General features: G+C 43.9%; 1 long non-coding RNA gene across 4 annotated transcripts in view; it reads left to right on the top strand.

The window, feature by feature from the left end:
• The window catches only part of LOC147120292 (uncharacterized), a 199,630-nt gene extending 188,062 nt beyond the window's left edge, over positions 1–11,568 (top strand). For all 4 annotated transcript variants that reach the window (XR_015078158.1, XR_015078157.1, XR_015078156.1 and 1 more), the window contains one exon: positions 11,019–11,568. This is a non-coding gene — a long non-coding RNA (uncharacterized LOC147120292). The remainder of the gene's footprint in view (positions 1–11,018) is intronic.
• Positions 11,569–13,599: the final 2,031 nt, after the last annotated feature.

Here is a 13,599-nt window from a genome sequence, read left to right as displayed (position 1 = left end):
AGATGTCAGGAGTTCAAGTCCCATTGTGGCAAGCTATGAAATTTAATTTAATAAATCTGGCATTTTGTGGGCCAGTACTATCATAAAATTGACCATGAAAGCTGCCTGATTCTCATATAAAACCCACTTGTTTCAGGGTAGTGAACCGGCTACCCCTACTTATGTGCATTCCCAGTCCCATACAATGTGGCTGACTCTTAATGCCCTCTGAAGTACCCTAGCAAGCCGATCAGTCATAAAAACAACCACTTCAAGAAGAAGCCCCATCATCATTTCAGGGCACCTAAGGCTGGGCAATAAATGCAGCCTTGTTTTGAGGATAAAATGCAAAATTTTACTTTAAATGGGTTAATCACTTGATTAAAATTGTGTGCACAGGAATTTTACACACATTCATGAAAAATCTGTACACTGAAATAAAACGAACTTAGCAGGCCTTATCTGGAGATAAGTTAGTATTTGGACCACATTCCTCCTAATTACACTGTTCCATTGCTTTTCTGCTGGCTTAAACCACAGCAGAAAAATCATTAAAATGATGAAAAGTCAAAAAATGCTGAAACAATAGCCCTGAAATTGTGGTCTCCCTGACAGCATACACTATCGTATTCCCTTTGAAATGCTCCACAAGTTCCGCATGTGCGAAATCCGGAACTTGCGATCTGTCAAGGTTTGACAGATCATCCGAACCGTCTGAGCATGGAGTATCGCTGACACCGAATTGGGCTATTTGCCCAGCGACTAACCAGCAATTGCTCACGTAAGTCTTACTGTTGATGCAGGCAGGCATAGGGCCTGCTTGCATCAGCGTAAGGGGATATGTAAGGCCTAAATAAAATATTTAAAAATCCCAAATTATGCACAAATATTTTATTAAATGAGCTTATGCAAATATTGGCCTGGATTACAGTCTTAATGCTGTTTAAAATTTTCAAAAAATAAATTTTTATCGAGGTTGGTGCAATGAAGGAACACATGAATAAAATTCAAATTTTGATAATTGTATAATTATTAGGTTTGGGGAGTCCCTTTGTTATAAATCTCATCATTATAAAGGAGCTACTCATGAAGTAACGCTGGACGGCCAGCTGGTGGCGTCGTCCAAGGAGTATAAATACTCGGGCGTGGGCCCAGCTTGCCCAGGGACATTTTGTAAGACAAGGAACTAGTGAAGTACAACTAGACCTCCATGTTCTGAAACAAGTTAATTAAAGCCTTGCTTTATACTCAAACCAAGTACGTAGTGAGTTTTATTACGTCAATTTAATCAACTTGATATCGACTCCACGCTCTGAGTGATTTCGGGAACAGCCAGCTACGACTTCAACTGCAGAAGGGAACTCCAGCGTAGAAATCAATCCATTATGGACAAACTACTCAGACCCGCCCATCTTGACCTGGACCCAAATTCACCTACAACTGCTAAGGTATGGAAACACTGGTATCGTACCTTCAGCAACTTCCTCAGGGTGTGTGGTGAGAATGTTCCTGATAAATTAGAGATACTTGCCAATTATGTATCTCCTCATGTGTTTTGACTATATCGAAGACTGTGTAGACTATGACTCCGCTATCCTAATATTACAGCGACTATATGTTAAGGCCCCAAATGAAATTTTTGCTCGGCATCTACTGGCCACAACTCGACAACAACCCGGGGAATCACTTGAATTCCTTCAAAAGCTTCGCAGGCTCAGCAAGGATTGTAATCTTAAAGCTGTCACAGCTGAGCAGTATCAGTAGGAGCGAATTCACGATTCCTTTATTAATGGATTACGTCTCCCTTCATATGCCAGCGTCTGTTGGAGAATAAAACCCTCGAGTTACAGGCTGCCTATGACCAAGTGTGTTCCCTGGACTTAGCAAAGAGGAATGCAGATACCTATCTTTTACCTCGTGCACGGGCTGCTGCTTTCACTTTTAATGACTCCTTCGATAGGTCTCGGGCGGAAGCCCTCACTGATTATGACTCTAACCTAGCGGATGACAACCCTACCCTAGCGGCATCTTGGCAATCTGGAAGGAAGTGTTTCTTCTGTGGTGGTGCGTTCCATTATAGGAAATTTTGTTCTGCTCGTAACGCAACCTGCAATCATTTCAGCAAGAAAGGTTACTTTTCTAAGGTATGCCAGTCAAGAGTTTGTGTTAGTAAGAAAGGCCACCTTTCTAAGGTATACCGGTCGAGAGCTCCTGTTAGTTTTGCAGCTACTATCTATAAAACTGCTCCTCTCCCAAGTGCCACTACTAAGGTTACAGCTGCCAAGGGTAAAGCTGCCCCTCCTCCCATTACAGCTGCTTTTCCCCAAAGTCTGTCCCATGCAGCCACAAAGGTTTCGGTAAATGGACACATTCTGAGCGCACTAATCGACTCATGCAGCTCTGACAGCTTCATTAGTGAGCGGGCTGTCAGTAAGATAAAACTGTGTATTTACCCCTCGGACAGGGAAATTGCAATGGCTCTGACGACACTGACCACCAATTCTTCTGGCTTTTGTCTTATCGGCCTTCTCCTCAATGGCTGCACTTATTTCTTCACCCGGCTCGGGGTGCTCAAAAACCTATGCAGTGATGTGCTCCTAGGACAGGATTTCCAGAAACAACACAAAAGACTCACTTTCGAGTTTGGAGGGTCAAAGCTGGAGCTTACTATTTCCAAAGTACCGTTTTGTGCACTTTTGGCGGCTTCGCTCGACGAGCCCGCCTTGTTTGCCAATCTTTCCCCCCACTGTAAGCCCATAGTCACTAAATCACGACGTTTCAGCCAAGATGATCGATCCTTTATCGAGGCAGAGATCTCTCGCCTTCTAGCTGACGGTATCATTGAGCCATGTTCATCTTCCTGGTGAGCTCAAGTCGTCATTGTTAAAAATCCTTTGAAGCAACACAAGAAATGTCTTTTCATCGATTACTCGCAAATTATTAACCAGTATACCGACCTGGATGCCTACCCACTACCACGCATCGATGACATGGTCAATAACCTTGCCAACTACAAGGTATTTTCAACTTTTGATTTAAAGAGCGCATATCATCAAGTACCGTTAAAGGACTCTGACAAGAAGTATACGGCCTTTGAGGCCAATGGTCGGCTTTACCAGTTTTGTCACCTTCCATTTGGGGTCACCAATGGGGTGGCCATCTTTCAACGGGCAATGGATAGCTTAGTCAAACAGGAGAACTTAACGGACACTTTTCCATATCTGGATAATATCACCATTGCTGGTCATGACCAGAAGGAGCATGATGCCAATCTCCAGAAATTTTTTGACGTTCTCCGTCACCGCAACTTAACCTTAAATGAGTCCAAATCTGTGAAATCAGTACCATCAGTCAACATCCTTGGCTACTGGGTGGGCAATGGTGTCATCAAACCGGATCCGGAGCAACTTTGTCCGCTTCAGGAGCTCCCTCCCCCTACGAATCTCAGCTCTCTTCGTCGGGTACTCAGCATGTTCGCCTATTATGCGAAATGGATACCCCACTTCTCCGACAAGATCCAGCCCCTGCTTCACACAAAGTCTTTTCCATTGGAGGAAACGGCTATTTCAGCTTTCAACCTCCTCAAGCGACAACTGGAAAAAGCCACACTTCGTTCCATTGATGAAAATCTTCCTTTCGTGGTCGAGTGCGATGCTCGGATGTGGCGATCTCTGCTACCTTTAATCAAGGTGGTCGACCTGTTGCATTTCTTTGCAGCGTAGCGAGCTCCATTATCCTCCTGTCGAGAAGGAGGCTATGGCCATCATCATCGAAGCTGTACGTAAATGGAGTCATTTTCTCGCTTGTCGCCGTTTCACACTTGTAACCGATCAGCGCTCCGTGGCCTTTATGCTGGATAACCGGAAACGCACTAAGATCAAGGATAACAAAATACAACTCTGGAGGATGGAATTGGCCGCCTTTGGATACACCATACATTATCGACCCGGCAAAGAGAATGTGGCCCCGGATGCCCTCACACAGGCATTCTGCTCTTCTATGTCAACTTCGACTCTTGCGGATCTTCATACTGACTTATACCATCCTGGCGTTACCCGTATGTTGCACTTTGTGCGATCTAAAAATCTCCCATTTTCTACGGAAGATGTGAAAAGAACATGCTCCTCCTGTAGAATTTGTGCGGAATTAAAACTGCAATTCTTCCGTCCATCGGATGGCTCGCTCATACACGCTATGCAGCCTATGCAGCAACTCAGCATTGACTTTAAAGGGCCATTGCCTTCCTCAACGCGAAACACCTACTTACTTACTATGGTGGACGAATATTCACGATTTCCCTTTGCTTTCCCTTGTCCCAATATGCTTACCTCCATAGTGATCAAATGCCTTGATCAAATCTTTTCCCTTTGCGGTACGGCCAATTTCATTCACTCTGATTGGGGTCCCTCCTTCATGTCAAGCGAACTCAAAAGCTATCTCTCCCAACGGGGAATTGACACAAGTAACAATGACACCGTACCATCCCATCGGTAATGGACAGGTTGAGAGATACAATGCTATCATTTGGAACACTGTTCGTCTTGCACTGAGGTCACGCAACCTACCAGACCAGCAGTGGGAAATTATGCTCCCTGACGTGTTGCATTCCATCAGGTCTCTTCTTTCTACGTCCACCAATGTCACAACTCACGAGCGAATCTTCAGCTTCCAGCGTCGCTCCACTCATGGGACGTCCCTATCATCATGGTTGGCAGCTCCCAGCCCTGTGCTGCTCCGAAGATTCGTCCGATCTTCTAAAAACGATCCCCTCGTCGACGAGGTAGAACTCACGGACGTCAATCCCACGTACGTGCACGTGCGGTACCCTGATGGCCGGGAGTCCACCGTTTCGTGCCGGGACCTGGCTCCCTGTCCAGCTGGTTCCACGGACCCAACTGATAGAGGGACCAACGGTGATGATGCCGACACTCTGCGCTCCCTCGAAGATGACGCCCTACCTGGGACATCGAGAGATCTGCCAGCTGCCGCACCGGATCCAGTCAGGGAGCTGAGCGCTCCCCGTGGAGCCAGTCAATCCCCGGCTATCAAACAGGATGAAGCCAGCTCTGCGCCTGTGGGGACCCGCACCCAGAGTCACGATCTCCCCAGCCTCCCTCAGGTTGATCAGGGCAGCACGGGCCCTGTTGATCCACCGGTATGGATCAAGCGGCCCAGGGACCAAGACACGGTCCGGGGAGATGTGCCTTCTAGCCATAAACAAAGATCTAAAAGACTGCGGCTATTCGTGATCCGCCTAATCCATTAAGAGGAAGTCGTCGGGCTTCCAAATGTTTTAGGCAGGAAGAATGTTATAAATCTCATCATCATAAAGAAACTACTCATGAAGTAACGCTGGACGGCCAGCTGGTGGCGCCGTCCAAGGAGTATAAATACTCGGGCATGGGCCCAGCTTGCCCAGGGACATTTTGTAAGACAGGAACTAGTGAAGTACAACTAGACCTCCATGTTTTGAAACAAGTTGATTAAAATGTTGCTTTATACACGAACCAAGTGCGTAGTGAGTTTTATTACGTCACCCTTTGTAAATGATTACAATTCATTTGGACTTGAATTCTCCTTTTTCATGGAGGACCGGGCCCACGTGATCCCAGGGACGCTTCTGAATCGCCTGCATCCCTGTGATCCATGGGCCATTTGGCTGACCTCCGACTCGAGGCCTCAGACTGCAACTCTTCGCAGCCTGGGTGCCAGCAGGTAATTTTGTAAATGTTTTGTGGGTCTGAGGCATACTGCAGAGGTACGCCTCCAAGCACATATTTCTAGGTGAATGGCTAATACACTGACTGCCAAGAGGAAAATCCCAGCTGATTTATGTTCAGCTGAGAAAAATAATAAAAGTATCACAGTGATCTATAAGGTTTAGGAAACAATTGATCAAAAATATAAAGATTGGAGACTGAACAGATATTTTTTGACCTTGTGTGTGCATTAAAGTAATTTTTAACAAAATGGAAAAATACAGGGATTATAAGTAAAATTATCTGTATGTGCCAGAGAATAGAATTTTTAAATGTTAGATGCAGAAAATAATGTTTCATAGTGGCATAGTGGTTAGCACTGTTGCCTCACAGCGCCAGGGACCTGGGTTCAAAATCCGGCCTCGGGTGACTGTGTGGAGTTTGCACATTCTCCCCGTGTTTGCGTGGGTTTCCTCCAGGTGCTCCGGTTTCCTCCCACAGTCCAAAGATGTGCGGGTTAGGTTGATTGGCTATGATAAAAATTGACCCTTAGTGTTAGGGGGATTAAATACGTGGGGTTACGGGGATAGGGTGGGATATGTGTTGATGTAGGGGTTACGGGGATCGGGTGGGATATGTGTCGGTGCAGGCTCGATGGGCCGAAATGGCCTCTATCTGCACTGTGGTGTTTCTGTGATTCTGTGATAACCGAATTCTTTCAAACTAAAGGCAAATTAAGTAATTACCAAATCACTAGATTTTTTTATATAATAGGATTTTGACCACCTGTGAATGTACCCGAGGGATCTATACTTGGATGAGTTAGGACAAGAACATATCCAAACAATGATAAATATACAAAAATTAACAAGCCTAACAGTGCCAGATGATACAAAAAGCAAAATATTTTATGAAGAAAATAAGCTAGAAAAACAAAGAAACGATATTGAAAATTCAGAACTTATATAGCACAGGAATAACAGGTTGGGTCTGGGAGAATGAACCAAGATTCCAAAACACACCAATACCTGCCGCTTAGAAATCCTTGTGGATATAGAAAGTCACTTGTCATTTATATGATGCCTAGTGATGATGTTCCAGTTTAGGGTTGACTGAAGCAAACTGTCTCCAATTAGAACCAGAGTTAGAACTGAAAGTCCTTTGTGTGCATATTTTGAGAAGAAAGAAGACGAACAACAACATACTGTACTGTGTATGGTGTGTAACTTGAGAAGGAGTTAAGATCTCTGCAGCTTATGTCACCAGTCAAACTGCTGAAAAGTATTCCCCTGCTGTTAGTAATTCCCACTTAATGAACAGGAGGACATGCTTAACAGTTATACCATGAACAACTGACTGGAAAGAGGTATTGCACGCTGGGAATTATTTAGAGTTCTGATGGACACATCGCTGTAGGTACAAAGACCTTTGTACTGAGTACAGTCTTAAAACAGGTTATTTTTAGTGTCATATTTCCTGGTCATCTTAAACTATTGTTGTGGTAATTGTCACTGAATTTAATTCTTTTTTAGAAATCTTACAGAAGAATGGGGAAAGATGTTATCGCAAAATTGTGAGATCATCTGGGTAGAAATTGGACCTTATTGTGCTTATTTTACGGGTGAAAAATGGACGCAACGAGGCTCAATTTTGGGGATCAATGACCCACGCCCCAAGGATGCCTAAAAATGTCCAAGGGTCAGGCCATTTTTCAGGCGTTCTTGGCAGTCAGCTAAAACAAAAGTTAGGTCACTTACATATGTAACCGGAGTACCTGCCGCCTATTTTAGGCCCCCCCCCCTCGCTAAAATTGGTCTGTGGTGAACTGGGCAAGTATAGTGCCTGCCCGCTCAGGATTCTTCAACGGCTGCTGCGGCCTAAACTGTGGCCGCCAATGGTAGTTTTAGAAAACTTTCTTGTGGAGCAAGGATACTCCTCCTGGCTCCACACCACTTTTGCATAGCCCTCTCCTGTTCTCCTTCCACCCACCCCCCGCCCCCCAGGACTTACGGCAGATGGCCCAAAATTCAATTCTGCAGTTGGGTGAACTGCCGCTGCCTCCATGTTGTTTAAATGCGGCCCGAGGCTGAATTTTGGGCCAGCCTCAGGTCTCCCGGTTCAGGCGTGTGCTGCAGCCGCATCGTGGCCTTCGCACCCGTAATCGGGCGCCAAAGAATTTCCACCCCATAATGTCTACATGCATAATTTCACTATATCAAAAAAAAATACCCCATTTGCTCACACACTACATAAATCTTTAGTCATTTTTTTGTAAGCATGCACCATCTGTAGGAGGAATTGTTTTCCTTCTGAAATAATCCAGATGTGCAAAATCATACAAAGATGCCAGCATATAATTTCAGTGGGAAAAACCTTTATAATTCAAAAATGTGACATGATATAAATAACAGGCAACCATTCTGGCATTTATGCTGCCAATAAATCTGTATGTATTTATTTTAAAAGTTTACTGTTTTTCTGTATATTGTAGGAATACCATTCCATCAAGATTTATGGGCCCAAGCGATAGAGAGCCAAATAATACAATACAACAGATGGTAAATGATATACCTTAAATAACTACAGAGACTGGTAGTTATAACTCAAACAGTTGGCTTTTATTAGCTTAGAACTGGACAGAACAGAACACACATGTTAGCCTACTGACCAGCTTCTCAGAACTACTAGGAGGCGGAGCCAGGGGCGAAGTAACAGTATCAGGACAATCAATGGCACAGCAGAGTGGTATACAGTACATCAGCATTCCTGGCCAACCAAGAAAACAGCAGGATTACAATAGATTACAATAGGAAACTATACACAGGTAGAATAAGGTATATACTTATAAGACTTATTTCACCACAGTAAACTAAACTACATTTTTATTTCAGAAACAATAAAACTTACAACCTATAAAGGCAAAATACTGCGGATGCTGGAAATCTGAAATATAAACAGAAAATGCAGGAAATACTCAGCAGGTCAGGCAGCATCTGTGCAGAGAGAAACAAAGTTAATGTTTCAGGTCAATGACCTTTCATCAGAACTGGCAAAAGTTGGAGATGTAACAGGTTTTAAGCAAGTACAGAGGCAGGGGAAGGGGGGAGGGGAGGAGAGAACAAAAGGGAAGGTCTGTGATAGGATGGAAGGCAGGAGAGATTTAAATGACAAAAGGCATAGTAATGGGACAAGTAAAGAAACAAAAGTTCCGCACAAGAGGAGCTGTAAATAGCAACAGCAGAATCATTACCAGCACCTGCTGTCTGAAAAATGGGGGCAGGGGTTATAGTCTGAAATTGTTGAACTCAATGTTGAGTCCAGAAGGCTGTAAAGTTTGAGTTTGAGATTTTTAACATTTTAACATCCCACCGGACCCAAACCCACCCATTTTTACAGGTTAAAATTCCCCTGTGTCTCCGATGGTCTAGCAGTGGAGTTTGTGAGCAAGGTCGTAAGTGGGTTGATAAGTGGCAGGTAACATTCGTGCCACAGAAGTGCCAGGCAATGACTATCTCCAGCAAGCGCGAGTCTAACCACCGCCCCTTGACATTCAATGGCATTACCATCGCTGAATCCGCCACAATCAACATCCTCGGGTCACCATTGACCAGAAACTTAACTGGACCAGCCACATAAATACTGTGGCAACAAGAGCAGTTCAGAGGCTAGATATTCTGTGGTGAGTGTCTCACTTCCTGGCTCCCCAAAGCCTTTCTACCATCTACAAGGCACAAGTAAGGAGTGTGATGGAATACTCTCCACTTGCCTGGATGAGTGCAGCTCCAACAACACTCAAGAAGCTCGACATCATCCAGGACAATGCAGCCCACTTGATTGGCACCCCATCTACCACCTTCAACATTCACTCCCTCCACCATCGGCGTACCGTGGCTGCAGTGTGTACCATCGACAAGATGCACTGCAGCAACTCGCCAAGGCTTCTTCGGCAGCACCTCCCAAACCCGCGACCTCTTCCACCTAAAAGGACAAGGGCAGCAGGCACATGGGAACACCACCACCTCCAAGTTCCCCTCCAAATCTCACACCATCCTGATTTAGAAGTATATCGCCGATCCTTCATCATCGCTGGGTCAAAATCCTGGAACTCCCTACCTAACAGCACTGTGTGAGTACCTTCACCTCACGGACTGCAGCGGTTCAAGAAGGCGGCTCACCACCATCTTCTCAAGGGCAATTAGGAATGGGCAATAAATGCTGGCCTTGCCAACAACGCCCACATCCCATAAACAAATTTAAAAACAATAACAACTTGTATTTATATAGTGCCTTTCACAATCACAAGAATCACAAAAACCCCACAGTGCAGATAGAGGCCATTTCGGCCCATCGAGCCTGCACCGACACATATCCCACCCGATCCCCGTAACCCCTACACCAACACATATCCCACCCTATCCCCGTAACCCCACGTATTTAATCCCCCTAACACTAAGGGTCAATTTATCATAGCCAATCAACCTAACCCGCACATCTTTGGTCTGTGGGAGGAAACCGGAGCACCCGGAGAAAACCCACGCAAACACAGGGAGAATGTGCAAACTCCACACAGACAGTCACCCAAGGCTGGATTCGAACCCGGGTCCCTGGCGCTGTGAGGCAACAGTGCTAACCACTATGCCACCGTGCTGCCTTTAATGGTAGTAAAACTTCCCAAGGCGCTTCACAGGAGTATTATAAGACAAAAACATTTTGACATCGAGCCACATAAAGCTTGGTCAGAGAGGTAGGTTTTAAGGAGCGTTTTAAAGGACGAAAGAGAGGTAGCGAGGTGGAGAGGTTTAGGGAGGGAATTCCAGATCTTGGGGTCGAGGCAGCTGAAGGCACGGCCGCCAATGGTTGAGCAATTAAAATCAGGGATGCTCAAGAGGCCAGAATTAGAGGGGTGCAGATATCTTGGGTGTGTTGTGGGGCTGGAGGAGATTACAGATGTAGAGATGGGCAAGGCCATGGAGGGATTTGAAAACAAGAATAAGGATTTTACAGTCACTTATAGGTCTGTTCTTTTCCCCATTGCAGGAGAAAAGACCGCAAAACAGAAGGGGGAGGGAGGTGGGTCACCACAGATCACACAGTTGACAACTGTAGAGGAGGAAGCACCTGAGGTCAGTGGCATCTTGGCACATCTGGCCATCGGAGATGGGGAGATGGTGACCTGCACCTCCCTGGTGACAGAATCAAATATAATGCACACACATGTCATACAACAGTCAGTCATGTTGACTTGATTTCAGCAGGGAGTGAAATATGATCATCATCATTATGGTAACTTGCAACATCCTTACCTTGCCAGTACTAATTCATATATTTTATCTCCGACAGGGCCTTGGCGTGTGCAGCAGGAGTCCACGGACCTCTTTTTGAAAGTTCCACTATGAATGCAACGATTCACCTGCAACTTTAAGAAAAATACTTACTGTTCTGTGTACATTTACTGAATGAAACATGCCAATAGCAGCAAGCATTACTGGAATTTATTTTTGGATGTATCATTGTATTGAAAACTATTCTTTAAATCATTAGTATCGATAAAGATTTGAGTATTCCATTATTGAACATTGCTTTGTGGAGGACACATCCACAGAAAATATCGCTCCTTACACTGGTCGGCTAAGAGAGTCCAGATGTCTGAATCAAAATAAAGATGATGATGCACAAAAGATCTTTGTAATTCATAAATATGGGATGTGTTAGAAATGAGTGAGACAATTAAAGTTGTGTATTACAAACAAATAAACCGCCAAATCAATGTAATGTTTTCCTTATTTAATTGCCAACAATAATCACAGACAAAAAATAATATTTTGGTAATGTAAAATTAATTTTAGTTAGTGGTTTATCAGAAAAATAAAAATGGAACAGTTGCAGCCTATCATATGTGCACATTTTTGGATTCAACATTAATGTATAATTATCAAGTTACAGCTTTTAAATGAGTCACGGTGTCTCTAATGATGAATGGAACCCTGACAGTTCAGCTTCACTGTAATCACTGGTAGCATATCACTAAAGCTTTATTATATGTTCTTCAAATCATAACAAGGAATACTGTGTACAAAAAGCTTTTATTCAGTGGATATTTTAGATATATAATTTAGTTGATGGGTAGATGTAAAGCTCAATATTTATAAAGAATCAGGTTCAATTTGAATCAGTCATTCATCTCTTGTGTTATCTAATGATTATAACATGATTGCAGAGTTTATTTTGTAAGTGGTAGTGAAGTAGAAAAAATGAAATAGAGCTGGTTAGCACTCACTGGCAATAAACTGACCTTTGGACTGTATAGTTCTTCAAACGTGACAAATTTGGCATGCTTTATTGAATCCAACTAAAATTACTTGACTGATTATTAAATGGTGTTACAAATCTCTTGATGTGTTCATTGATGTATCCAATGCCCCTCATTTAAAAAGATTGTCACTATAGGATTCTCTCTAGATGTACTTTCATATACAGATTGGCAAAAAGTCAAACTGGATGTTACCTATAGCAACCATTACACATTTTCTGCTCAAAGCCTGAAATGAAAACTTATGAGTAGAGGGAGCACCTACTTTAGATTCCACACAGCCAGGCTGCATTGCCAGTTTAGTTCAGTATAGCGCACTTACCTATAAGACAGACAACTGTTGGTTTAAGCTCCACTCCAGATTTTTGAACGTAAAATCTAGGCTGACACTTCAGTGCAGTACTGATGGGATGCTTCATTGTCAGAGGTGCCATCTATTGGATGAAAAGTTAAACCAAGATTATGTCTGTTCAGGTTGGTGTAAAAGATCCTTTGGTACTATTGAAAGAGCAGAGGAGTTCTTCCAGTGTCCTGGGCAATATTTACCCCTCAACCAACATCACTGAAAACCTAATGAGGTCTAATGTCGTCGTTGTTAAATCCGTGAATCTTGAGGTATGGTGTTCTTCAATAGATGGAGACTGCAGATGAACAATCAACAGGTGTTTACTGGATGAGGGTATTCTAAAAACTAACAGTACAGATCCCTACTCAGGGTTTATATACAGGTGTAGTCACTGCCGGTACTACAGTATACAGGAGCTGTAAAAGTAGTTCTCCTCTTAAAGGTACATACACTACAATTCCTCCCCTTTTAGATTAACAGTACCATAACATTCATTTAACAGTTAACACTTTTAACATGCACATTAACTGAAATAGTCCATTTATAAATTCAGTCTTTGGGGCGGCTTCCTGATCCTTTCTGGATATCGCCTTTCCTGAGTGTCTTGCTCTTGGTGCGGAGGCGATTCTGGCCCCCTGTCGTCGGTTAGTTCATCAGCTTCCGATGCTACTGTTTCTGGGGTAGATGCTACCGGTATGTCGGGTTCATCACCAGGTACGCGAGACATGGGGTTGACTCGTTCCTGTGACGCTAGGATCTGGTCGACATGGCGTCTCACAATGTTCTCCCCAACATCCACTGTGTACATTAGTGGCCTCTGCCATGTGCATATCGTTCCTGGTTGCCATTTCTCTGTTCAGTAGTCGCGGGCCAAGACTGGTTGTCCTGCATTGAAGCTCCTTGTCGGCTTCTCATTGATGTGCTGGAATTGCTTATTTTCAACATTTCTTCATACATTTGGTCTGAGCAAATCCAGACGAGATCTCAACATTCGGTTAAAGAACATCATGGCTGGGGTCTGGTTGGTAACTGTTGTGTCGGTACCTTTCTACCTAGACACAATTTAGGACTCAGAACTCAGAGATTCAAACATGAAGTGCTTTATTGGAAGGAAAGGAAGTTCTGGAAAGTTCCGAACAAAGAGAGCTAAACTTAACAGAGAACACCCAACCATTTATCTCCTGTGACAGTGCCACCACAGGTGGGAGGAGAACACACAATACATAACATTTCCTCCCCTCTTAAATGGAAGGTCCACATTATTC

The sequence above is a fragment of the Somniosus microcephalus genome, chromosome 4 (genome assembly GCF_052327205.1).
Source record: "Somniosus microcephalus isolate GS21.2 chromosome 4, FLI_Smic_1.0, whole genome shotgun sequence".
NCBI classification, from domain to species: Eukaryota; Metazoa; Chordata; class Chondrichthyes; order Squaliformes; family Somniosidae; genus Somniosus; species Somniosus microcephalus.
The sequence above is the reverse complement of the archived record's forward strand: the minus strand, read 5'-3'. Positions and strand labels throughout refer to the sequence as shown.